Raw genomic sequence first — 26,279 nt, 5'->3', positions numbered from 1 at the left:
ACACCATGGGATCTGACTTTACCCTTTATGCGGCTCTGGTGTCTTATTCTCTAGAGACGGCTTCAAGTATTCAGCAATAACTCATGTCCACTTAATGTGAAAATTGGTACCATCTAATAGAATCTTCAACATGCTTAACCATACCATTCCAATAATGAAATGCAAATTCCTCTGCTTTTTTTTTTAAGTATAGTCATTTTTAGACTCTTGAGAAATGGAATATCCTCTTTATTACGAATTGAGAACTGGAAATAAAGACACAGAGTTTTCCTACATTTATTTTAAATAGCCTCTTTACCAAGAGCCATAGGCTCTTCTATCTAATCCTCACAACAGATCCCGCAAGTCCATGCTGTTCTTATTCCCATTTTACTGCTAAGAAGCCTAAGATAGAGCTTAGCGGTTGCATGCATAAGTGACAGGATTCCAGATTTCATGTATTTTTTTTCCCCAACTTTGAGAGAAAAGACACTCTTACTTTGTAGAATCCTTCATTCACAGGATCAGCTAGGGCCCCAGGTGGGTTTTTATTGAAAAGAACCCTGTAGTGGTTCAAACACTGTAGAGAAAACAGTGAAATGGAATCATGCTGACAATAGACTCGGAGATCTAGGCTACCTCACTCCCCCAAGTTTCTCATCTGTGCAGTAAGGGCTTTGAGAAAGAAGGCCATCTTTAAGGCCCCTCCAGTGTCATCTGACCATCTGTGTTCTAGGATCTTCAGTGCAAAGGATGTTGCGGAAACCCAACTTGTGATGAATTTCCCAGCCTGCCTTTCAGGTGGGCCATGGAAGGCAAAGGCTAGTCCAGCAGTAGAAGCGTGCAGCTGGGTTTGCAAGCACTGCAGCCACCGTTGTGTGTGTTCAACAGCTCTGCTGATACAGCAAAGCAGGGGATATTATTGATTTTTCAAATAATATTTGAATGTCAGAGTTCCCGTCATGACTCAGTGGTTAACGAATCCAATTAGGAACCATGAGGTTGCGGGTTCGATCCCTGCCCTTGCTCAGTGGGTTAAGGATCCAACGTTGCCATGAGCTGTGGTGTAGGTTGCAGACGCAGCTCAGATCCCGCATTGCTGTGGCTGTGGTGTAGGCCGGCAGCTACAGCTCTGATTAGACCCCTAGCCTGGAACCTCCATGTGCCGTGGGAGCAGCCCTAGAATAGGCAAAAAGACAAAAAATAAAAAATAAAAAAATAATATTTGAATGTCATCTCATGGAAACAAAATGAAAAGGGTATGTGGGGACCCAGAGCTGTGCACTGCTGCAGGAGGCAAAGAACGAAAGGAAGAAGAAAAAAAGAAAGAAAGGAAGAAAGAGAGAAAGGAAAGAAAGAAAATAGGCGTTCCCATTGTGGTTCAGCAGTAACGAACCCAACTAGTAACCATGAGGATGCGGGTTCGATCCCTGGCCTTGCTCAGTGGGTTAAGGATCCAGCATTGCCATGAGCTGCAGTGTAGGTTGCAGACACAGCTCAGATCTGGAGTCTCTGTGGCTGTGGTGTAGGCTGGAAGCTGCAGCTCCTAGTCTGGGAACCTCCATATGCCACAGGTGCTGCCCTAAAATGATAGGGAAAAAAAAAAAAAAAAGTCCCTCATCTAGGGAATGGGGAGAAAATGTAAGCAAGCACCTTTGTGCGGGGATACAGCACCAGCCTGGAGCTCCTGAACTGCCAGAGAAACATTCAGTGGAGGAGAAGGAACACATGGCCTTCACTGAGCAATTAGTGCCGTGGGTTTGCTAGAGTGTGAGTTCTGATCTAGCCCCAGTTTGATTCGGCTCCAAGTCTGCTTGGCTTCCAGGACAGTGATTTGAACTGACAGCCTTACCACCTGTTGTTAATTGGTCTTCGATGCTTTCTCCTCCTGCTGTCATTTCTCATTTCTGTCCTTGACTTAGTTCCAGGGGCGTGGGGGCAGTGGGGAGTGACCAGCCCGCAGGATGAGGACTCGGGTACAGGACCACACTCACCCCTCTTCCCCCGCCTCCCTCTGGCTCTGGGTGGATTGAGGCAGAATCTGGGTCTCCCGTCCTCTTGTTGCCTCTGTATTGCGCACACATCACACCGTGCTGTAGTTTCTGCCCACATTTCTGACTCCCTCCTGGACTGCAGGCTCCTGAACAGCCAAGGTCGCAAAGTCATCTCACCAAGCTCTGTGCCTGGCACATAATTGGTGTTCTGTAATATTTGTTGGCTGCCTGGCTGGTTGGATGAAGGACAGGCAGCATCCGCCTAGCCTGATCCATCCTAAGCATGCTCCACTCCCAGCAGTACCACTGTCATTACTTTTCACTTTGGGCTGGTAGCCCCCAACCCATCATGTCAGCAGAATAAGAAGAATAGCGTCCCCCTCACTTCTCCAGAATTCCTTCTCCACACACGTAAATCACCAGTTCCTGCTGATTTTTTTCTCTGAACGTGCTCCCATCTGTCCTTCCATCTCGTTCCTATCGCCACTACCTGGTTCATTGCCTCCCGATGGTGTGGTCTGCTCCTCCTACCTTCACGCTGACTTCTGTTCATCTGTCCCATGACACTGCTGCCCTGGCCTTGTCACTCTCCTGCTTGAAGTCTGTCACAGGGCTCCGTCTTTTCCCACAGCACGTCTCTAGAGTCTCTCCTGGCTCTGGCTTCTGCCCGTCTCCACATCCACAGCTCCTTCCATTTTCTGCCTTGAATTTCGTGTTTCACCATCACCAGAATCCTTACAGGTCCCCATATTAGTCATACTTTTTGTTGCCCAGGGCGACTCTCTCACTTTCGCTTTTCCCACTCTCAGTCGTGCTGTGAGGTTCAACTGCATACGTCTCTTCCTCCAGGAAGCCCTATCTGATCCTGGCACTCTGGTGGAGGAAGGAAGCGGGGGCGGGGGGTGGGGGGAGGGTAGGCAGGTACCATCTCCTCTGGGCTTTTACAGAACTCTGTACACACCTCGATGTCCGTAACACAGGCAGACATTTCCAGCACGCCTCTTCCAGTGGCATAACACCCTCAAATTCTCTCCATTTTCCTTCCCAATCCTTTTCTAAACTTTTTGTCCATATTAGGATCAAAGTGACAGTACAGTGTAACCTTTCTTAGGAGGATTACCCTCTGTGTAGGGCCTGACTCCTCTCCAGGTGGGATACTGGAGAGTCCATGAATGAAGAAGCATCTCTTGGGGTTGCCAGGCAACCCCAGGAAAATGATGAATCCGTTGAACTCTGACCCAATCGCTCAGTTAGGTAACACTTTTGACTCCACTCAGTACAGGGGGGAGGAGTGCAGAAGGCAACAGAGCACCAGTCACACACCACAAAGAGGGGGCGTGAGCCAAAAGCAATGCTGAGGGAGTTCCCTGGTGGCTTATCGGGTTAAGGATCTGGCATTGTCACTGCTGTGGCTTGGGTTTGATCCCTGGCCTGGGAACTTCTGCATGCCATGTGTGTGGCCAAAAAAAGGAAAGAAGAAAGAAAGAAAAAAAAAAAAAAAGCAGTGCTGAGTCCAACCAGAAAAAAAGAGCCTGGCATTCTGTGTGGTCTCTGAAAAATTGATAGCCTGGGGCGTTCCCATTGTAGCTCAGCGGGTTAAGGAGCTGACCTATCCTACATGAGGTTGTGGGTTCGATCTCTGGCCTTGCTTAGTAGGTTAAGGATCCAGTGTTGCTACAAGCTGTGGTGTAGGTTGCAGACAAGGCTCAGACCTGGTGTTGCTGTGGCTGCGGCATAGGCTGGCAGCTGCAACTCTGATTTGACCCCTAGCAGCAGACCCTCCCTATGCAACAGGTGCGACCTTAAAAAGAAAAAAAAAGATTGACAAGCCTAGAATCAAGTCCATCATTTGCCACTTTACAGTGTAAAATTGAGCAAGTTCCTTAAACCCCCCCCTTGTCTGTTAAACATGCGTATTACCTTACCCACTGAATTGTGATAAGGATTAGATGAATGAATGTATGTGTGGTATATGCTTAAAAGGGTCAGTAGCGCATAGTAGGTGATCAAAACCGATGGCTGCCTTTGTTGTTATTTTCTCCATCTCACCCCCGCCAGAAAGCGATTGTCGTGCAGTGATAACGACATCATGCCTGAGGTCTACGTCTGTTCCTCTTGTTTCATCGAACTTAAATCTGAGGTTGATCCTCCAAGTCCCCCTCCATGGATGGCTTCTGACTCAAACACCCTGTCATGTGTTTCCAGTTTTTATAATGATTTTTATTTTTTCTGTGTAGCTGGTTTACAGTGTTCTGTCAACGTGGTACTGTACAGCAAGGTGACCCAGTCACACATACATATATACATTCTTCTTTCTCACATTATCCTCCATGGTAAGTGACTAGATATAGTTCCCAGGGTTCTACAGTAGGATCTCATTGCTCATCTATTCCAAAGGCAATAGTTTGCATCTCTTAACCCCAAATTCCCAGTCTATCCCACTCCCTCCCCCTCCCTCTTGGCAACCACAAGTCTGTTCTCCATGTCCATGATTTTCTTTTCTGTGGAAAGGTTCATTTGTGCCATATATTAGATCCCATATATAAGGGATATCATATGGTATTTGTCTTTCTCTTTCTGACTTGACTTCACTTCGTGTGAGAGTCTCTAGTGCCATCCATGTTGCTGCAAATGACATTATTTTGTTCTTTTTTGTGGCTGAGTAGTATTCCATTGTGTATATATACCACATCTTCTTAATCCAATCATCTGGCAATGGATATTTAGGTTGTTCCATGTGTTGGTTATTGTGAATAGTGCTGCAATGAACATGGCAGGTGTATGTGTCTTTTTCAAGGAACGTTTTGTCCAGATATAAGCCCAAGAGTGGGATTTCTGGGTCACATGGTAGTTCTATGTGTAGTTTTCTAAGGTACCTCCAAACTGTTTTCCACAGTGGTTGTACCAGTTTACATTCCCACCAGCAGTGCAGGAGGGTTCCCTTTTCTCCACACCCTCTCCAGCCTTTGTTATTTGTGAACTTAGTCAGGATGGCCATTCTGATGGGTGTGAGGTGGTACCTCATAGTAGTTTTGATTTGCATGTTTCCAGTTTTTAAACAGTGGGTGACCACTTTATAAAGCCCCCAGTCCTGCATGTGGAGAAGCAGTGGGGTATAAAAAAGGAGGTCCACTTGGATCCTGGTTCTGGCTTCTCCTCCTGGCAGCTCTGTGATCCTGAGCACAACCCTTACAGTCTCTCACCTGAACTGTAAAATCCCATGAGGTTAATGAATATAGAACCTTTCATTGTTGGATGTGCTTTTTCATATCCTTATGGACACTTGGCTTGCAAAATGTAAGCTCTGCGAGAGTGGTTTGGTTTTACCTGTAGAGAGTCAGCCTTCAGCCTTATATGTCGCTGTTAGAAATGCGCGGGCTTTGGTTTGTCTTCAAGTGAAAACAACTCAGTGTAACCTATATCACCAAGGAATAATTTTCAAAGCTAATTCAAGAAGCTCTTTTCTTCAAAATATTTCTTTGAAAATAAGCCCATAGGAGTTCCCGTCGTGGCTCAGGGGTTAACGAATCCCACTAGGAACCATGAGGTTGCGGGTTCGATCCCTGACCTCGCTCAGAGGGTTAAGGATCTGGTGTTGCCGTGAGCTGTGGTGTAGGTCGCAGACATGGCTGGGATCTGGCATTGTTGTGGTTGTGACATATGCTGGTGGCTCCAGCTCTGATTCGACTCTTAGCCTGGGAACCTCCATATGCCGTGGGTGCGGTCCTAGGAAAGACAAAAAGACAAAAATGAACATAAAAAATAAGCCCATAGATCTTCCCTTTTCTTAATCCCTCCTTAATGGAACTTTGGGTTTTTTCCCCAGCCTTAAGCAGAATGGTTATTTCTAACTCCATTATTTCCTGGCATCTGATCTTTCCAGGAATAGCACTGGGTCTCTGGGCCAGTTTGGCTTTAGAGCTTCTGGGCCCGTTTCCCCAGCTTCTGTGATTCTCTCAAAGGATTGGCAGTGTTCATCAGAGAGTCATTTCTGCTGAGTCCTTGTGGTTTTTCCTTCCCTATGAGCCACAGGAGTAGAAAGGGTGGGATGGAGCTAGGGCCCAGCCTCCTGTCGGCTTGGGTTGGCACTTGCTGAACGTTCGCTGGCTCCCATCCCTCTAAAGAGTACCCTGCCGTCTGCCTCACATGGGACTATTCCCAGAAGGAAATTGTTCTGTCAGTTTTCCGTTTGCTTGGGGGAGATCAATGACCACTACCTGTAATTTTTCCTACCCGCCCCCCTACCTTTTGCATTTCCTGGAGTTTGACTGCAGTCCTTTGAGTAATCTCAGAGAAGAACTTAACCCAGTCGATGTTTCTCCCACAGCTGTAAGCATAATAAATGTTGAATTATCTTTCTTTAGCCCCTAGCCGGCGTGTGAGCAGCCCCTTTCCCCCCAGTGTAATTGCAATGTAATTGACATATAATTCTGTATAAGGTTAAGATATGCAACATAAAGATTGGATGCATGTATACATTGCAAAATGACGGTCACAACCCATCACCTCACAGAGTTATCATCTTATTTTCTTGTATGAGAACTTTTCAGGTCTACTCTCTTAGCAACTTTCAAATGTATAGAACAGCGTTGATAGCTCTAATTGTCATATTTTACATCACTAAGTGGCCCCTTTAAACTTTATTTTCTGGAGTTCCCTGGTGGCTCAGTGGGTTAAGGCTCAGTGGTGGTGTCACTGCTGTGGCACCGGTTCGTTCCCTGGCTCAGCCAAAAAACGAAGAAACAAACAAATAATAATAATAATAATAATAATAATAAACCTTTATTTTCTGTGTTTGGCATCTCCTTGTGTAAAATAGCAATAATCCCAATTTTCCTCAATGGAATTTCACACCCCTTCCACCCCCAAAAAATAGTACTCAGAAACAAAAGGAACTAGAGAAATCCAGAAACTACTGAGAAAACTCTCACTTCTTATGCTCTACATTGAATTGCCATTTCCCATGTAAACAGTGTTCTAGAAGGAGTCACATTCCTAACTAAGAACGTAGTGGCCAACTCATTGCGAAATAACCCGATTTGAAGTATTTAATTCTAACTTTCCCCTCATTTTCGGGAACACCTTCTTTAGGCACCGCCCCATGATCTATGTAAAATGCACAGCAAAACCTCTGATACCGAGGTACAAATGTAACACAGTTTGATGCGCCTTTCCAAACGATGGACCTTTCTACGGTTGAGACTTCAATTTTCCAAACAGTAAGTTGGGCAGATCAATAGGCATTTCATCCAGTCACCTTCTGTTTTATCCGTTTAGCTGTGTGGGGGCCTCCTGCAAAGGTACCTGGGAACCAGGGACAGCACGCCAACAGGCCGGCAGGGGGGTGGGTACAAGCTCCAAGCCCTGTGAGCGTGGCTGCGTGTGGGGGGACTCCTGGTGTTGCTGTTTATGCCACTTGGCAAATATTTCTCCTCTAGCCCTCCACTAGTTTATAGCGTTTCATTTTACAGCCCTTCATGATGATAGTAACCAACCCCAGGAAAACATCCACACGCTGTTGGAAAGCATCGTGTTGGAAGATGAATGGGACCTGGGAGACCCCCAGTCCATCCCCGCCCCCATCCCATCACACCCCCTCCGTGAATTTCTTTAGCCAAAGTGGTTGCCACGGTTCTTGGGTCACAAGGAGGATATTTGGAAGGGTTTTTCTAAACACGCACATAGAAATGTTGAGAAATAGGGCACCAAAAAGTAGGAGTTCTACACAGACCCCAGTCCCTCTTGGTGAGTAAGACAAAAGGCCGCGTAATCTATAAATACGGTAAAGTGCCTTCAAACGATGAGTACTGGCGGGAGGGAGGGAGTGCTGTGTGACACCAAGCATGCCTTCCACTCCCTCCAAACACAGCCGCGTTAAGACATTTTCCATTTTTGAACAAGGAAGCAACAATTACATTTTAAGTTGCATTGGTTAAGAACAGAAAAATATCACTTGGCACGAGTCCCCATACTGGCCTTTTAGAACGGGTTGGTCTGTAACACCATACTAAGTCTGTTTTCTATCAGCGATTCCTAGCCAGCTTATTAAACAGATTTATACAATGAAAGAATCTAATAACAGAAACATTCACCTCCTTTATTACTTGGCATTATTTATGGTTTGAGTTTTTTTCAGCTACTTTTTTATGCACCGGAATCTGGCAACATTGTACTTATAAAGTTTATGTACCAAAGTTTGAGGAGGTCGGGGGTGCATTATATGTGGGCTCTTCCAGCAGAGACGCCAAGCTCTTGTCTGTCCCACTCTCTGAGTGTTTTTAGCTCGGACTCCTGTGTCCTTTTGGTTGCCATGATTCTTGAGCCAAACAAGGGTTAATTTTTCCCCCACAAGGGCTAATGTTCCCTTCAGCCCTGGGTTTAGTGATAGGAAAAAAAAAAAAAAAGAAGAAGAAGAAGAAGAAGGACCTTAGCTCGAGTGAGAATGTTTACAGGGGAATTAGATAATTCTCCACTGATTTGCAAACATCTCGCACATTTTTCAAGTTGGAAGAGCTGTCCAGATTCTCCTCCCCGTTCACTCTCAGATAATGAGGGATTAGGTCGAGGTAATGGAAATGTTTTGAGGGTACCAGTGTGGGGAGACCCCTGGGGTACTAAAGTCTGGAAAATCACTCCCCAAATTGCCCTTTTGTAGAAGAGGTAGCAGGGAGCCACTAAGAGGGACGTCAGTGGACCTGAAGTGGGTGTCAGATGGCCCTGGCCCTTCCCTGCCTCACTTACCCTGTTTCCCAGCTTTATCACAGCAGGGAAGAATATTTTGTTTGTTTTTTGTCTTTTTAGGGCCACACCCACAGCATATGGAGGTTCCCAGGCTAGGGACTGAATCAGAGCTATAGCCATCAGCCTACACCACAGCCACAGCCACAACCACACAGGGTTCAATCCGCATCTGTGACCTACACCACAGCTCACAGCAGCGCCAGATCCTCAACCCACTGAGCAAGGCCAGGGATCGAACCTGCAACCTCATGGTCCCTAGTTTCCACTGCACCATGATGGGCACTCCCATGAAAGAATATTTTGATGTGGTTGTTTTCCCTGAGGAAAACAACCTCATTCCATCTCAGGTGTCACCTCCTCGCTCCTCTTCCCGAGGTGCTTCCTTCTTCCTAAGGAAAACATGGTGAGCAAAGTCTGGAGCTGGCGAGGTGACTCAGGTTCTTTGGGATTTGGGAAAGCGGGGGCACAGCTTATGGTTTTATGTGTTGAGGAGGAAGGTCAGGATGACAAGGGGGAGACCAGGAGGCTCCGTGAATCTGCTCGCCCTGGTGAGAAGCAGCCCATGACGTCAAATGGCAATTTGTAAAAGGAAGCCGTGAACGCTGGCCCATGGGACTGTCAGTGGTTAAAGACGAAGGTATAAAATGAAGGGAAGGGCTTATGCTTACAGCAGTTCTCCTTATAAAAACGACAGCATTTGGGCTACCACCTTGTGTTTCCTTAATAAGGAAGTCGTTTCCCAGCCATGTGGCAGGAATGAGTCATTGCCTTCCATATGGTTAATAATAATAAATATCAGAATTCAGGGGTTAATGAACTTGGTCCTAGTTGTCAGTTATCAACAGGAGTTGCCTTGAGTTTGCCAGGTGAATGGATCAAAAGAGATCCCATTTCCCTTCTTGCAGCTTCCAGACTTCCAACCCTTCCTCCCTGTTCAGCATGTATGCGGATGGGCTGCCATGTCTTTGACCCACTCATCCCTAGTGTGAAGGGTCTTTTGAATAATCAGGAATGAGACCATTGCAAGAACTCCCAAGTCTCTCTCGAGCCTACACGTGACCCATCGCTCAGAAACCACTATATCCCCTGAGCCCAGGTACTGAGCCAAGCTATGAGCCAACAGTTAGAGACAAGGCAAGGATGAGGCCTCCACCCCCTGCCCTCCGAGAGCTCTCAGGCTCCTTCTGTATACATGCAACATTCTAGTGGCAAATACTGTGAGCAGAGAAGGGCTCCCCGTTCTGCTGGCCTGTGTGCGTTTGCAGGAGGCAACTGGGAGGGAGGTGGAATGAGGAGGAGGGAAGGCTGTGTCCCACATGGCTTCTAAGGATCCTTGAGACGGGATCCTCAAGGCAGTTCAGCTCAGTAGATTAGAACATGGACCCTGGAGCAGTCTGCCCTGGCTTCACTTCCCAGGTCGTCTCTTACTGGCTGTGTCACCTTGAGTCATTCACCTCTCTGTGCCTCGTTTCTTCATCTATAAAATAATAGACCTACACCTTAGGGCTGTTGTGAGGATTCAGTGAGTTAATATGTGCACACCCCAGAATTCCCATAATGGCTCAGTGGAAACAAATCTGACTAGTATCCATGAGGACGCGTTTTCAATCCTGGCATCACTCAGTGGGTTAAGGATCCGGTGTTACCACAAGCTGTGGTGTAGGTCACAGACGCAGACTGGATCTGGCATTGCTGTGGCTGTGATGTAGGCTGGTGGCTACAGCTCCAATTGGACCCCTAACCTAGGAACCTCCATATGCTGCAGGTGCGGCCCTAAAAATACACACACACACATACACAATGTGTGTGTATATATATATATATATATATATATATATATACGCAGAACTCTTAAACTCCTGCCTGCCCACCACCCAAAAAAATATTGCCTATTGTCACTATAAGTGCTATATACAATTATTAGCTGTTATTATTTTCACATGTTTTGTCTGAATGTATATAAATGTGATATACATATTCCTATCTTCGTTTTTTATTCAAGCTCATACTATACAGAGAGCCTAACTTGCACATAATAGATTTATCTGTGACATTGATTTAAAGTCAGCTTTCTTGGATTTCCCATTGAGGCTCAGCAGGTTAAGACCCTGACTAGTAGCCATGAAGATGCAAGTTTAATCCCTGGCCTCAATTAGTAGGTTAAAGATCCAGCATTGCCGCACGCTTTGGCTTAGGTTGCAGATGTGGCCGGATCCGTTGTTGCCGTGGCTGTGGTGGCATAGGCTGGTGGCTGCCGCTCCGATTCGACCCCTAGCCCAGAAACTTCCATATGCCACAGGTGCGGTCCTAAAAAGGAAAATGAAAATAAAATAAGCCTTCTTTGGGTAAATATTATAACTAATCCCATCCAGGATTAGAGATTCTATGCAGAGGCATCTCTCTGAGATTGGACCCTCCTTTGGTTAACGGAGTTACATCTGCCAAAGTTCAAATGTGTGATCTCTATTGAAACTCTTTGGTTTGTGAAATATTTAGATATGTGGTTTCTAAATCCACATCAGGGCACATTCTCCACTCTTTGAAGGGATCAGCATGAACTAGTTCCTAGGCTGCTTGAAGAATTTGGGGGTAAATTGTTGCTCTTAACACCCCCCCCCTCTGAAATGGAGGGCAGAAGGGGTCTTGGCATCCTGTGTTGAAAAGATACATTTTCAAGTCAAGTATGGGGGGAAATAGGTCACCTCACATCTCAGTGTCCTTAAGACGTGTCCTTCTCCAAATTGCAGTGGTTTCTGGGAGTTCTGTTCGACACGAAGCAGGAGGACCTTTTGACCTCTTGCTCCTCAAACGCGGGCCCCACGTCATCATTGAGAGGTGCCGGCCCTTGCAAGTGTTCTCCCTGATTCACCCCACCCCCCACCCGCAGGAACCCTAGATCCAAATCCAGGTCCAGGATGCAACATTTTCTAGGATCCGTGCCGGCCGCTAGCCATCTGACGGGTCCATCCAAGGGAAGGGAAGGGAAGGGAGCAAGGAGAGTGGTAGTGTCAGCCAGCCAGGCTGGCCGCTCTAGCGGATGCCAGTTCGCCCACAAGGCAGATACCCTGTGTCATGCACATCTGGTACCGAAGAGGCTGGAGTGTTGCCACACCCCAAAATGACACTGACCCTGGCCATGCCGTTGGGGTAATTGGACTTTCAAGATGACCTCCGCGAACAATCTCACCACTGTGGCGGGCACAAACAGGCTTTTCTTTCGCAGCAGACGGTCATGTCTTCTCGCTCCAACTTTTTTTTCTTGAACAAACATATGTATTGTGGCCCATGCAAGGAAAATCCCACTCATCATTTTGTTCTGAGTTGTTTCTGTCCTGGAACAATAGTCTAGTGTACCCGCGGCCCTTGAAAATCTGGTTTCCATGCCCGGGTCTCGTTTTGCGAATCTCCTCGCAAGACCCTAAGGCCAGGAAGCCAATGGTCTTCCTGAAGCCCTCCTACCGCCATCCGTGACATCAGTGGCTTTGCGTCCGATTGGCTTCTCTTCCCATGGCCAGAGAGTGCGCTTCAGCCACAGCTTCCGGGCCGGCACTGGTTCTGTTGGAAAAGATCCCCAAGTCACAGGGCTTTTCTCCCACACGATGGCCTCTTCCTAAGTTCCACGAGCATAACCAAGGGCGCATCTTCTTTGGGGGCATCCACGGCACTCGGCAGAAGCAATACATCTCCAGGCACAGCGGGCTGGGGAAGAAGCATTTTCTAAGCTCAGGTCCGAGGTTGGCCACTTCTCATCTTTAATCTCCTTAAGGTTTTGCATCACAGACATTATGTACTAATCGAGAAACCCACTCTGTGTGAGGCATAGACCAACATGAACAAACCAGACCATCTTTGTGCTCACGGAGGCAGCCGCCAAGGAGAAGGGAACCTTGTTATTTCTTTTTTTTTTTTTTTTTTGCCTTTTCTAGGGCCACTCTCGTGGCATATGGAAGTTCCCAGACTAGGGGTCCAATCAGAGCTTTAGCCACCGGCCTACGCCACAGCCACAGCAACTCGGGATCAGAGCCTCGTCTTCGACCCACACCATAGCTCACGGCAACACCAGATCCTTAACCCACTGAGCGAGGCCAGGGATCGAACCCGCCACCTCGTGGTTTCTAGTCGGATTCGTTAACCACTGCGCCACGACGGGAACTCTGGGTACCTTGTTATTTCCATAGAAGAGGAAACTGAGGTTCAAAGCATTGAGACGTCCTCAGGACCATCCAGCTCTCAAGGGTGGAGCCCCGATTCAGACGCCTGTCTGCCTCCCAAGACCGCCCTCCTTCCACTGTGCCACACTGCCTTCCTCCAGGAAGCCTAAGCTGTGGTTCCACTTAAAATATGAGGAAACATCTGGAATATTCGTTTTCAACCACATTTCAGACACGGAAAGTGGAGCCTGAGGAATAGCCCAGTTAGCTCCTCACGGAGCGTGGGTAAGAGTGGAAAAGAATTGCTGATCTTGAGCATTTTGTTACCAGAAGAACCCCACAGGAGAGGCCCGGCTGCATCAGGATTTGTGTGGGCCAGACAGCGCAGGGGATTTATTTCCAGGGCTGGAGGACAGAACGAGAAGTCTGGTCCAGCTCTGCCTCCTCCCTGGAGTCCCGCTTGCCGAGGAGGAGTGGCCTCTGGAGGAGGCCTTTCCGGCTGGGGTAGAGCTCGGCGTCGGGGCCGAGGCAGTTAACGATGAAACAAGAAGCGGCCTTTGGCTGCAGACCTAATGGTTTGGGTTCCCGGGCGCAGGATAAAAATATACAACTGGAAAGGCAAGCTCCCAATTAAGGGGAAGAGCTCGAGCAAGAGATGTTTCAGTCCAGTGTCGCCAGTGACCACACGCGGGCCCGCTGTCTCCTTAGACGGCCCCGAGCTCCCCGCCCCATACTTAGCATCGGCTCCAGAATTTTGTGGGGGACGTCAGCTGGCGCACACAGCCTTTTTCTTTTTGCTTTCTCCCCTCCCCCCTTTTCCATTCAAAGAAAAACCCGCTTGCCTTCAGCCCGGTTGATTTATCTTCTTTGGCATCTTAGAAGAGTCGATTGTCACAACTAGGAGGGTCCTTGGAGAGCATCTGGTCTCATCCAGCTCCCGGCCATCATGCTGTGGAAACGGAGGCCCAGACCCGGGAAGTGACTTGAGCAATGTCTCTTGGTCACCTCGGTGAGGGGCAGGGAGGAGATGGAGTTCCCGTCGGGGCTCAGTGGATACTGACTAGTATCCATGAAGATGCAGGTTCTCTCCACTCGCTCAGTGGGTTAAGGATCTGGTGTTGCCTTGAGCTGGGCTGTAGGTCACAGATGCTGCTCAGATCCTGTGTTTGCTGTGGCTGTGGTGTAGGCCAGCAGCTGTAGCTCCGATTCGCCCCCTGGCCTGAGAACCTCCATATTGCCTGAGTGCAGCCCTAAAAAGACAACAAATCAATCAGTCAATCAAGTCTAGGTGTTCTGAAGTCCGTGTCCTCACTCACCCTCCCCTGTCCCCCCAAGTGTCCCAAGCCAGCACCATCTGGCAACCTGCCAGTCACACTTCTTTCCTTGTCCCTGCCCCCCGCCCCCAACGTAAGAGGACTCAGCCCGCCTCTTCTTTCATAAGAAAGGAAACTAAGGCAGCGAGTGTACGCAGTGCCCACAGAATTGACAAGCACAGATGCCAGGAAGGGAACCGCAGAATCAGCCTTCTCCATCTGACCACATTCCCTCTAAGAACCAGCTCTGGCCTCCTCTGAGCTCCCAGCCTGCAACAGCCCTCCTGTTGGCCCTACGGTTCCTGGCTTCCTCTTGCCACTGCCTTTCCCCTCCACCGCTGCCCCGGGACAGCCGTACAACTCCAGTGACTTCGAGTCTTGCCAAGACAAGCCCAATAGTTACTTTCAGGCTCAAGTTCTTGCCAAGCCTGAAATAGTAATTGCCTGAAGGATTCCAAAAAGCTGGGCTTTATCTGCAGCAGAGAGACTCAGTAAATCAAAACACAGGTCTTATCTCTCGATTCTCTCCTCTCCGTTGTGTGGTCTCCTAAATGAAAAATGTTACCTAATTGCCTAAAACAGCTGGCCCGATGTTTAATTATTTCAGCTCGCTAACCTGATAGTCTGGGCCAATAAATTGTACATGGGGAGTGGATAATGCTCTTTACAGATCATGCTTGTCCAGGTCGCTGGTGGGAGAGAGGTTGGTTTCAGCCACCAGAGGGAATTTCCAGATTTGAATGCTCTTAGCCGTCGCCGCATGTGGCGAGATGTGGAAGCTCCCCTTCACCCCTTCCGAGGAACCGTTTGCTTAGAAACTGCCTTTAATCCTCTTCCAAACATTCCAGTGGCGGGCCGTCTGCGCCCTGCACATCTCAGCCCGCACTCCCTGTTTGGAGGCGCAGGAGAAGCTGCAGCACAGCCTCAAACCTCACCTGTACCTGTGCCCTCACTTCAGCGCGCACAGAAGCTGTGGAAGGGGTGGCACAGTGTTGCTGGTCAAGAACAGCACCAGGGTCACCAGCCAGGAAACTCCCTGATCCCCCCTAACCTCGCGTCTCTCCAGCCTCGCCCGCAACTCTCCCCCACGTGGGACTGGATGCTGAACAGACCACGTGGCTTGTTGGTCCCTGACCCCAGTCTCATGGCCCTTTGCCCTTCCCTGTGATGTCCCCTCACTCATGCCCTCACCTCACCCCCTCGTCCTTCCCATCTGCCCGGTGCCACCTGCTCCTCCTTCAAGAGCCACCTCAAGTGGCAGTGTCTTTGTGCAGCCTTGTCCTTCAGCCTTCGGTCAGCTCAGCAGTTCCCGCGACCACCATCTGAACTCCACCTGCAGCATCCCCCGTGTTTCTCTCTCCCCGCACTGCTGCAGGGGTAGGGATTTCTCTTTCCATCAGGGATTCTCCGATGCCTATAACCGTGTCTGATCCTCAGGGGCTGGGCATGTAGGTGCTGAGTGGGAGCTGTGGTTGGAGAGGGGAGCCTCAGGCGTCATCTTTAGAGCCCCAGAGATGGGGGCGTGGAGCCGCACATCCTTAGTGTTTGGTCCAAGAAATAAAGGAAGGAGGGAGGGAGGGAAGGAGAAGGAGGAAATACATAGAAAGCAGAGGCCAGTTCTTCTGAAAAGACACCCAGGCCTTCTGATGGCATGGCCCTCTTCTCGGTCAGACACCGTCTCAGGCTCACACACGAGACTCTGAGCGGTGCTCTATCCCTCAGGGTAATAGCCAACAATTCCTGCCGTTTAGGTTTATTCAATTAACAGTTTCAACTTAAATTATGCTTCGCTGTTTTCCCCTAAGGAATTCCTCATGTATTTGATCGATTGGTGTAAGAAGCTAACCCGGGCGGTTGCCGGTCCTTCTGCGGACCTGCTGCCCGGGAGTCCAGAATCCCTTTCTCACAGTGGACACTCGTGATGCCATTAGACCTTGGGAGTCTTGCAAACAAGTCTGAGATGGGGATAGGCTGTGTACCCATGCCTTTCATGGCTTTACTTTCCTAAAAAGTTGAGGTTTCCAAAGAGTGATGGCTTCTCTCTCAATTTAAAATGTGTTCATATGACATCCATTTTATTATAGGTAGCTGTTTTCGCCCAGGTCTTTGATCCATTGCCAGCCTTTTAAGACGCCTCTGCCCCACATCTTCCTGTCACCTTCACTAGCTTAGCACAAAGCCGATGGACCAGTGAGGGAGGGGACTCTTTTCCAGAGCCTACCCAGGGGTGGCACATGTGATAGGATGCAGTAAAACAGCCTAAAGTCCGCACTGCCTAAATATCAGGTCAGACGCTTTCATCGCTCGTTCATTCAACTACGGATGGTGTCATTTTCATGATCAGCACACAGCCTTTCTCAAACACCTGCTTGTTTGTGGGCCTGTGCTGAGAGTTGGGCCCAATGGACCGGGCAGTTCTGGTGTTGGGTCCGTGGGCCAAGGAGGTTCTGCTCCTGGCATCGTGGAGCTCTGGGGACTCCAGGCAGCAGCCCTGTGCCAACGTCTGGGCTGGTGAGGGCAGTAAGGACATCAGGGCGGCTGGGAGTGGGGCCTCAACAGCACATTGAGAATCCAGCAAGACGCCCCTGGGTGGGGTGGGAGAGCAGTGGAGGAGAGGGTAAGAGACCGTCTTGTTCCTAGACGGCCCAAGCTGCTCGAGGCAGGGATCTGACTCATCCTCAGGAAGGGTGCAGAAGCCTTGTCATGAGAGCAGAGGCACAGCACCTCTCCCCCCCACCCCTGGCCCCTGGCCCCTGGCCCCCGCCCCCGAGGGGCCTGATGCCGAGCCCCTCCCCTCCTCACACCTGAGGGCAGACTTGAACCAAGAACCTAGGTGAGGTCTGAGGGAGGCGAGGAACCAGGTCACCCTGACTGAGACAGCTCTGCAGGCCTGGCAGGTCAAACCAAGTGGTGAAGGGATAGCACGGGCAGCATTGAAGCTGTAGGTGTCCCTGGATGTGCAGGAAGCAGAGGCAGAGGCCTTCTCTGCTACCAGAGCTCTGCTGCTCCCGCCCCCCCATCACCCTGGGGACCAGGCCACCAGCTGGAAGGGACTATGACCTGCTGAAAAAAGAACATTGAAGACAATTTTCCAGTTAGGCGGAATCAGTCCTTCATTTAAGAGACTGTGGCCAGAAGTTAGTCAGTGTTCTGTAGGTGAATTCTGCCCTTTTTTTGAGGCAGGGGTGGAAATGCCAGAATTCCCTGGCTTTTCTGCATGAGAACCTCCCTTCTTTAAGGTTCCAGGGATTGCGGGGTCCTATCGCTACTGCTCGGTGGCATCCAGGCAGCTGCTGTCTCCTCTCATCCTTTCCGGCCATTGCAGCAAATCAGAGTCTTTCTGAAGCCCTCCCACCCCACGCCACCCCGTCTGACTTTCCCATCGGCATCAGCAGCCACACCCCAATCCCCTCCCCCAAGTGGCAAATGTGGCCATTTCTAAGTGTCCCAGAGCATTAACAAGAAATGAACAGCTTCATAACATGTTGAACCACAAACAGACGAAAGGTTGTTTCCCATATTTCTCCCCACCCTGTGGCGAGGCAGCAGCCTGCGTGGGGTTTCTGCAGAGCTCGGCTGCTCTGAGGAAGTGTGCTATTTCCAGCTCCAGTTGTCCACCTGCAGCTTTCTGCTAGTGTTAGCAGTTTCATCTCCCATCATTAGAGTCCAGCTGGAGCGCCTTTGAAGTTGGTCCCGTAATGTTAAATGTTAACTATAATCTCTCTTGGCCCTCGCCGGGGAGTGCATTCCTTCCCCCGGTCTGATCATAGACACGGCTGCATTGGCCATGTTCTAGGCGACCACCTCAGCAATTGCCTTCTCTCCCGTGGTGACATCGAAAGACTTTTGTTACTGTGCCTCGTGAAACTTGCGTTTGGACCTGGTTCTGCCAGGAAGCCATGTGACCTCGAGCAAGTCCATTCTCTTCTCTGGTTCTCATTGTCCTGCTCTGGGAAAGGATGGGTAAAAGGCTAGGAGACCTGGCCTTCTGGCCTTCAGGCTAGGAGAGCCTGAGCATAGATTCCAAGACTCTCAGCATCTGCTTCTGCCTCCGCCTCTGCCTTTCTTCCTTCCCCAGAGTTCTTCTCCATGTGAATATCCTAGTAGGTAGCTGTGATCTGGGCATACTAGTAATCTGTAGAGAACCTGGGGTTGTCCTGCCCGTTCGAACTCGAAATCTTCAGAGAGATTTTTATTCTTTTTTAAATTTTTAAAATTTGTTTTTAATTTTTATTGTAGTTGATTTATAGTGTTCTGTCCATTTCTGCTGTACAGCAAAGTGACCCGGTTATACATATATATACATTCTTTTTCTCACATTGTCCTCCATCATGTTCCATCACAAGTGATTATAGTTCCCTGTAGCAGGATCTCATTGCTTATCCACTCCAAATGCAATAGTTACATCTACTAACCCCAAAGTCCCTGTCCATCCCACTCCCTCCTCCTCCCTTGGCGACCACAAGTCTGTTCTCCATGTCTGTGGGTCTGTTTCTTTTCTATAGGTAGGTTCATTTGTGCTGTGTATTAGATTCCAGATATAAGTGATATCATATAGTATTTGTCTTTCACTTTCTGACTTTACTTAATGTAAACGTCTCTAGTCCCATCCATGTTGCTGCAAATGGCATTATTGTGTTCTTCTTTATGGCTGAGTAGTATTCCATTTGTACATGTACCACATCTTCTTAATCCATTCATCTGTCAGTGGACATTTAGGTTGTTTCCATTGAACAGCCTAAATAGTGCTGCAATGAACGTAGGGGTGCAGGTATCTTTTTCACTGAAAGTTTTGTCCGGATATATGCCCAGGAGTGGGATTGCTTTTTATTCTAATAAAAAGGCATGATATTAGTGATATGACACCCATATGTCAAACTAATATACTAAGGAAACCTTAGGACTCAGTTCTACAGTCTGACCTGATAATTTACAATTCTGGTGGAATGAGTATGAGGAGTAATTATGTCTATTTATTTATTCCGCTGGCAGAATGTTGACGCTAGGTTTTCATATTGTCTCTGTCACTAAAGATTATAATTAAATAATATGTCAAGTGTATTGATCATATTCTTACAAATTTCCTTGATATGCTGTAGAGGCCTTTTGTTGTTACAGTGTATCACAAGATTAAATTCGAAAGTTTGCCAGGCCATCTAGGTCTGTTTAAGAGATTTTCTTTTTTCTTAGTAAACCACAATTTTTTGATGGCTTGTCATTTCGGCATTGACTAAAGTAGTTTCTTTTCCCTCTCTTGTGCAGTACTATATCTCTGCTAGCCGTTCGTCAGACTAAATAGGTATAATTCCATTAAAATGAAAAGTAGTATGTATCTTTGAAGGTGGATTTTAAATGTATTTTTCTGCGTGAACTCATAGTTTTCAGAAAACAGTCCTTTTTCCGTGCATTTATTTATTTATTTTTAGGGCCACACCCGTGGCATATGAAAGTTCCCAGGCTAGGGGTTGAATCAGAGCTATAGCTGCCGGCATTCGCCACAGCCACAGCCATGTGGGATCCAAGCCTCGTCTGTGACCTACGCAATAGCTCACGGAAACGATGGATCCCCGACCCACTGATCAAGGCCAGGGATTGAACCACATCCTCATGGATACTAGTCAGGTTCATTTCTACTGCACCACATGGGAACTCCCTCCATGCACTTATTATGAGAAAGTTTCCATAGGAAAAAAGTGTATCTTTACTGTTTTTCTCCATTCTTCCAATACAGAAATAGCAAAGAAACATATATTTATTAGTCAACTACTGTAGTGGGGTTTTTTTGGGGTTTTTTGTGGGGTTTTTTTGGCCACACCCGTGGCATGTGAAAATTCCAAAGCCAGGGATTAAACTCGCACCACAGCAGTGATAAGGCTGGATTCTTAACTCACCGAGCAGGGAGCAGAGAACTCCCATCAACTACTATATTTCTAAGAATATGGGAAATGAGACTCGGTCCAGCCAAGGAGATGGAATAAAAGATGATAAATAGGCAAGATGGGAAATGAGAGAAAAGAGATGTTTCTGGATTTGATTAAGAGAACGGATATGGCAGCAAAGGTGTGTGCAGACCTGGCCAAGAGGCTAAGAGGCCAAGGATGGCAGCAGGAGGAATAGGAAATGAGAGCCAGATGGAGAACCATCTAAGGTACACCGGACACACCTAGATCTCAGATGTTTACTATCTAGAATCATTCTGAAATGCTTGTTACACTCCTCTTATACTAAAGCTGTCCACTGTTTTAAATCCAGGACCCCAGATGCTTGCCAAAAGAAAGAAAAAACATGACATTTTCTACAAGTGAGCCAGGAAAAAAAATTGGCCACTTTTGTACATCGATACTTTTCTATGTAGGCCTAGAGAAATAATTAGCAATGAAACATAGAAGGTCTCGTAAGATGTTTGTGTTTCCTTCACAGGGAAATTTCAGATGTGGTGAACTGAAAAGGGATAAACTGAGAAAATGAATTGTGCCCTATCATTGATAATTATTGATTTCATATTACAGGCTTGACATTCTAGGGTTTTTCCTAGTTTGTATCTTGTAGCCTTTTTTAATTTTTAAAATATTTATTTATTTATGTATTTGTCTTTTGTCTTTTTAGGGCCATACTCATGGCATATGGAGGTTCCCAGGCCAGGGTCAAATCGGAGCTACAACTGCCAGCCTACACCACAGCCACAGTAATGTGGGATCTGAGCCACATCTGTGACCTACACCACAGCTCATGGCAACGCTGGATCGTTAACCCACTGAGCAAGGCTAGGAATTGAGCCTGCATGCTCATGGATACTAGTCAGGTTCGTTAACTGCTGAGCCACGACGGGAACTCCTTGTAGCCATTAAAAAAAAAAATATATATATATATATATATCAGCGTATATTTAATTCACAATATTGTGCCAATTTCTTTGATGTCTATGGGTCTATTTCTTTTTTGTGGATAAGTTCAGTTGTGTCATTTTTTTTTTAGATACCACATGTAAGCAATATCATATGACATGTTTTTCTCTATGTGGTTTACTTCTTTTTGTATTATAATCTCCAGTTCGATCCTTGTTGCTACAAATTGCACCCAGTCATACATATATATACATTCCCCTTCTTCTATTATCCTCCATCATGGTCTATCCCAAAAGACTAGATATAGTTCCCTGTGCTGTGCAGTAGGATCTCATTGCTTCTCCACTCTAAAAGTAATACCTTAGCATCTACTAACCCCAAACTCCCTGTGTCCATCCACCGTGTCTTGTAATCTTTCCATTGACAGCACAGCATTTTCCTGTGTTGCAGGTAAGGCTGTTTGGGCTGCTGCCTGCCCATGGTCTCTCACAGCTACCAACTCAGGTCTTCAAAACCAGGGTTTTCCTTGCTTACATACTATTGTCTTTATATTGTTTCTCTCATATCTGCCTACTTCCGAGAGTCACTGGAATTTTATGACATTTTAGGAGACGTGTACATTGAAGATGTCAGATCACCAGTGAACATCAGCTACAGGCCAGTCACTTTAAATACATAATGCCAATCCTCATGGCCACGCTGCAGAAATAGATACTCTCATCCTCATTGTTCAGAGGTAACAATCAAAGCCCAAAGAGGTTAAGTAAATTGCTTTTGGGGCAGGGCTAGATTTTGGTAGAACCAGCATTGGAACTCAGGATGCTTTGACTCTGAAATCCAATTGTTTCTTTTTTTTTTTTTTTTTTTTTTTTTTGCTTTTTAGCGCCGCACCCGCAGCACATGGAGGTTTCCAGGCTAGGGGTCCAATCAGAGCTACAGCTGTGGGCCTGTACCACAGTCACAGTAACGCCAGGTCTGAGCCATGTCTGTGACCTACACCACAGCTTATGGCAACGCCGGATCCTTAATCCACTGATCAAGGCCAGGGATCAAACCTGAAAGCGCATGGTTCCCAATCAGACTCCTTTCTGCTGCGCCATGACGGGAACTCCAACTGTTTCTTTTGTGTCAGGCAGATTCTTCCTGGACAGCTGCACTTCAAGCCAAGAAGACTTGGGTTCCTCGCTTGTCCCTGGGACTCTCAGCCAGGGGACACTAGTGAAAGAAAGTATTTGACGGCAAGCTCTTTTTTTTAGCCCAGTTCTTTCACTTTTCTTAAGTCACAAAACATTTATCTGCTTTCGTGACAGGACCCAGAGGGTATAATTAGACTTTCTAATATTTTCTTTGGATGGTTTCACATGTTTTCTTAATATGCAAAGAGGATTTCTTCAATCTGCCTAAATCATGTGTAATAAGCTCTTTAGTCATAATAATAATATATCACAGGTGTATATTGCTTTCACACTTACAAAGGGCTGTTGTGTACAATATCTCAGATGATCCTTAAAGCATGAGGTGATATAGGCAGGGATTATTACCATTAGTTCATTTGATAGATTTTTTTTTTAAGGGGCCGAGAGGGAGTTCCCATCGTGGCACAGTGGAAATGAATCTGACTAGGAACCATGAGGTTGTGGCCTTGCTCAGTGGGTTAAGGATCCGGCATTGCTGTGAGCTGTGGTATAGGTCACAGACGTGGCTCGGATCTGGCATTGCTGTGGCTGTGGCGTAGGCGGGCAGCTGAAGCTCTAGCCTGGGAACTTGCATATGCCATAGGTGCCACCCTAAAAAGAAAGAAACAAACAAAAAAGTAGGGGCGCTTCCACTGTGGTAGAACGGGATCGGCAGAGTCTTGAGAGCCGCTGGATGGGGGTTCGATCCCCAGCCTGGCACAGTGGGTTAAGGATCTGGCATTGCCACAACTGGGTCTTAGCTCATCACTGTGACTTGGATCTGATCCCTAGCCTGGGAGCTCCATATGCCGCGGGGCAATCAAAAATGGAAAAAAATAAATAAAGCAGGCTCTCAGTTTCCTTCTAGCATCCGGTCCTCTGGCTAGATGTGGCATGAAATGAAATGGCCACACTTTATTCCCCTAAGGAAGGACAGAGCAGTAGCAGAAGTGAGATGCTGGTTGTAATTGGTGAGAGATGGATTGATACACCTCCTGGCCCACCCTCACCTCCTGTACCCACCCATCCTCTGGCTTCTTGGGCAACTCATGACCTCCATTCTCAAGGAGCTCCATTGTGGTCCTGGGCCAGGAGGAAACCCCTGAGCTACAGCAGAGATGGTGAGTGGCTGGTGACCCCCAAGAAGAGGCCATTTGGTCTAGGCTGGTGTGAGGCTCTGACTAGAAAGCCCCTTCCCCCTGCGGACCCCTAGGGAAACCTCGAGCTGCTGTGGCAGGTTGGCATTTGGGCCTCCGTCATCAGGAATGCTTTGCGCTGGCACAAGCCCTAGGAAGAGCGACCAGCAGGTTGTCCTTGCGGCTGCTATAGGCTCTGAGAATCAGCGTGGCCTGGTGTTCTCCATTCTGGCCTGTGATTCGGTTGGGAGATGAGAGGCAGTAGCGAGAGCAGAGAGTAGAAAGACCCGTCCTGCGTGACTGGGTTTTAGGCCTTGCAGCCTGCATGACCTTGGGCACATCCTTTGACCCCTGTGAATTTCAGCTTTGTCTCTTCATCAGTCAAACACGGATAATCCAGGGTAGAATGCTCCCAAGTATATAGCCTGGGGTAGAGCTTTCTCTTTTCTGGTCTATAGGAGGTAAAAATTTAGAAGTCTCATTTTTATAGCTTGCCTTCTCAACCAGTTCTGACAGAACTACAACTGAGTTTCCTTCCTGCATGCTGCATGCTTGCTATCAAGCTGAGGGCTCTAACTACAACTGAGTTTCCTTCCTGCATGCTGCATGCTTGCTATCAAGCTGAGGGCTCTACACGTGAACACCAGTTCCCACTTATGGCCTTAGGTTGTAGCGAGGAGGCAGGAAGGAGCTCATGTGTCAGAGGCACTGTGCTCCTTGTAAAGCCCCCTCAGACCAGGGAACTCACTGAGGGAAGGTGCTGGTCTCTGGAAGCTTGGGCTGTCGGGGAGCAGCCAAAGGGAGCCGTTTATAGGAACTGAAAGAATTCTTTCCTCTCATCGCTCTTGGTGAGGGCCGCGACTGCCTCCTGGGGTCACACCCATCCCTCCAAGCCTTCGGCCATCCTCTTAGGATCAAGGGTGTAACTCAGCCACCATCTGGCTTGGACTTGTCTTCAGGCCCGGGGCTGGGCCAAGAACAGGGCCTCGCCGTGGCTTCCACCCTTCTTTCTTTTCTCCTCCCTCTCTTTGGCCTCCACTTCATCTCCAACAAGTGAGTTGTGTTGCTTAGCTTTTTAATGAGGTTTTTCCAGCCTCTTGTTGTTTTGTCCTTGACCATAAAGAACTCCCAGTGACTCCAAGCCGAAAATAAAATTTGGCCAGAACTAAGCTGAGAATATAGTCTCATTATTGGTGTTGATATTTTTAAGTCTCTCTTAAAATCCAAAAAAGAAAAATGAAAAAACAAGCTCTGGGAGAAAGGCAGGATTTGTCCTAGAATGAATATCTGTGTGAGCATTCTAGAGTGAGGACTTTACATCTTTTCCTGAAAACAAGGCGCCTTCCTTCTTTTCAGGGAGGGCCGTGGCTATTTTGATGCCTTTTGAAAGCACCACAATTAATTTGATTGAACTGCTAAGCAGTTGGTTTAAAAAAAAAAAAAAAGAAAGAAAGGAAAATAGTCACATGGATTTAGCATCACATGGGGAAATTCGCTGTAACCCAGCAATCCTTTAGACAGCTGAGGACCACGGGCCAGATTGTTCATTTCACAAAAGGGAGTCTTTTAAAGATGAGAAGACTTTTGTCTAGAGCCCAAACTTCCCCAGAGGGCAGGACTCATTTATAACCCATTCTGATTCTTTTTTTCTCTTAAATCTCACTGGTTAAATATGAATATATGTGGAGCACTCTGCTAGGAGATGAAAAGAAGAAACGCAGTGAGAATTGGGCTTCGCCTAATCCTCATTCTTCCTTCTAGCCCTGGGTCCCTGTCTCAGCTCAGACTCTCTGTAGAACGCTGTATAGACGGAGGCGTGAACTGCCTTGAGTGTCTCTTTTCTGTAAAATGAAGCCAGAAGACGCATCCTTCTTCCCTTGGAGGACTGGCTTGGAAGAGGAAATGAGTTGATAATGTAAAGATGTTCTTAAAACTATAAACTTGAGGGTGTGCGGGGAGGAGAGTCTGGGGAGGGAATGGTGACCCGTTCCCTCCTCCATATGGCATCTCGGTTAAAAGGTGGGTCTCTGTTTCCTTCGTGGTCCCCACTTCCCTCCGAAGCCTCGGAGACCATTCATCACCCCGGCGCAGAATCCCCAGGAAGCGGGCGGCGTGTAAGCTATCCGGCAGAAGCAGGCAGCCCCCACTTTGCCCCGGGCCCCCTGGGCCCCGTGTGGGTTTGTTTCATTGGCTCTTTGTTTCTCCTCTTTCCCAGACGACCTGGTCCCTTCTCATCTGGTACATTTCTTCCTGGAGGAGAATGATAAACTCCCTGTTGAAGCCTGGGTGGGAGACAGGACTGGGGTTTGTGTCTGGGAGGTGTGTGGGGCCTTTCATCAGGCTCACCCTCGCTTCCAGCAGGAATCGTAGCCCCTCTGCAGCTCCGGCCTCCTTCCTCTGAGTTTCCAGGGCGCCCCATGCAAGCGTCTGCTGGAGCACTTAGCACACGGAGCCGCTGTGCCGCTCTCTACCTGTCAGGATTCTGCCTTCCCGTGTCTCTGTCCCCGTGCCTGACACACGCGAAGCACCCCGTGAATGAATGCTAAGCACTCAATGAATGAATGAATGAATGAGAGATGAAAGGGGCCATGGACTTCTTACAGCCTCCACCTCCTTCACTGTACACGCTGATGAAACTGAAGCCCACGGCTCCTATGTGGATTGATCACGCAGAGAAAACTGGAATTGAGATTAAATATGTAGTTTTAATAAATACATGTATTTTTCAAATTATAAATGGCATATGTTAATAATCTCAGTTCTGCTAATATCCTGACTCTCGTATATCTCTACATGTCCTAACTCAGAACTGGCTGTGTGTTAAAGAGAAAACGGAGGAGTTCCCTGGTGGCCTAAAGGTTAAGGGTCTGGCATTGTCACTCCTGTGGCCCAGGTTCGATCCCTGGCCCCAGAACATCGGCATGCCAAAAAAAATGTTTTTGAAA

The 26,279-nt window shown here is 47.8% G+C and overlaps 1 protein-coding gene and 1 long non-coding RNA gene across 23 annotated transcripts in view; one reads left to right on the top strand and one right to left on the bottom strand.

Annotated features, from left to right (window-relative positions):
* Positions 1-26,279, top strand: part of BCAS3 (BCAS3 microtubule associated cell migration factor) — a 580,731-nt gene that overhangs the window by 485,882 nt on the left and 68,570 nt on the right. The window lies entirely within an intron of this gene.
* Positions 22,735-24,797, bottom strand: LOC146398213 (uncharacterized). The gene is made up of 2 exons (XR_014821312.1): positions 23,969-24,797; positions 22,735-23,910 (listed from the first exon to the last, which is right to left on the bottom strand). It is a non-coding gene; the product is annotated as an uncharacterized LOC146398213 (long non-coding RNA).

Source organism: Sus scrofa, chromosome 12 (genome assembly GCF_054392235.1).
Source record: "Sus scrofa isolate SSC_HxYL_T2T_F1_AM1 chromosome 12, Sscrofa_HxYL_maternal_Yorkshire_Landrace_v2.0, whole genome shotgun sequence".
In the NCBI taxonomy this organism is placed as follows: domain Eukaryota; kingdom Metazoa; phylum Chordata; class Mammalia; order Artiodactyla; family Suidae; genus Sus; species Sus scrofa.
Note: the sequence above shows the minus strand (reverse complement) of the source record. Positions and strands in the feature narration are given on the sequence as shown.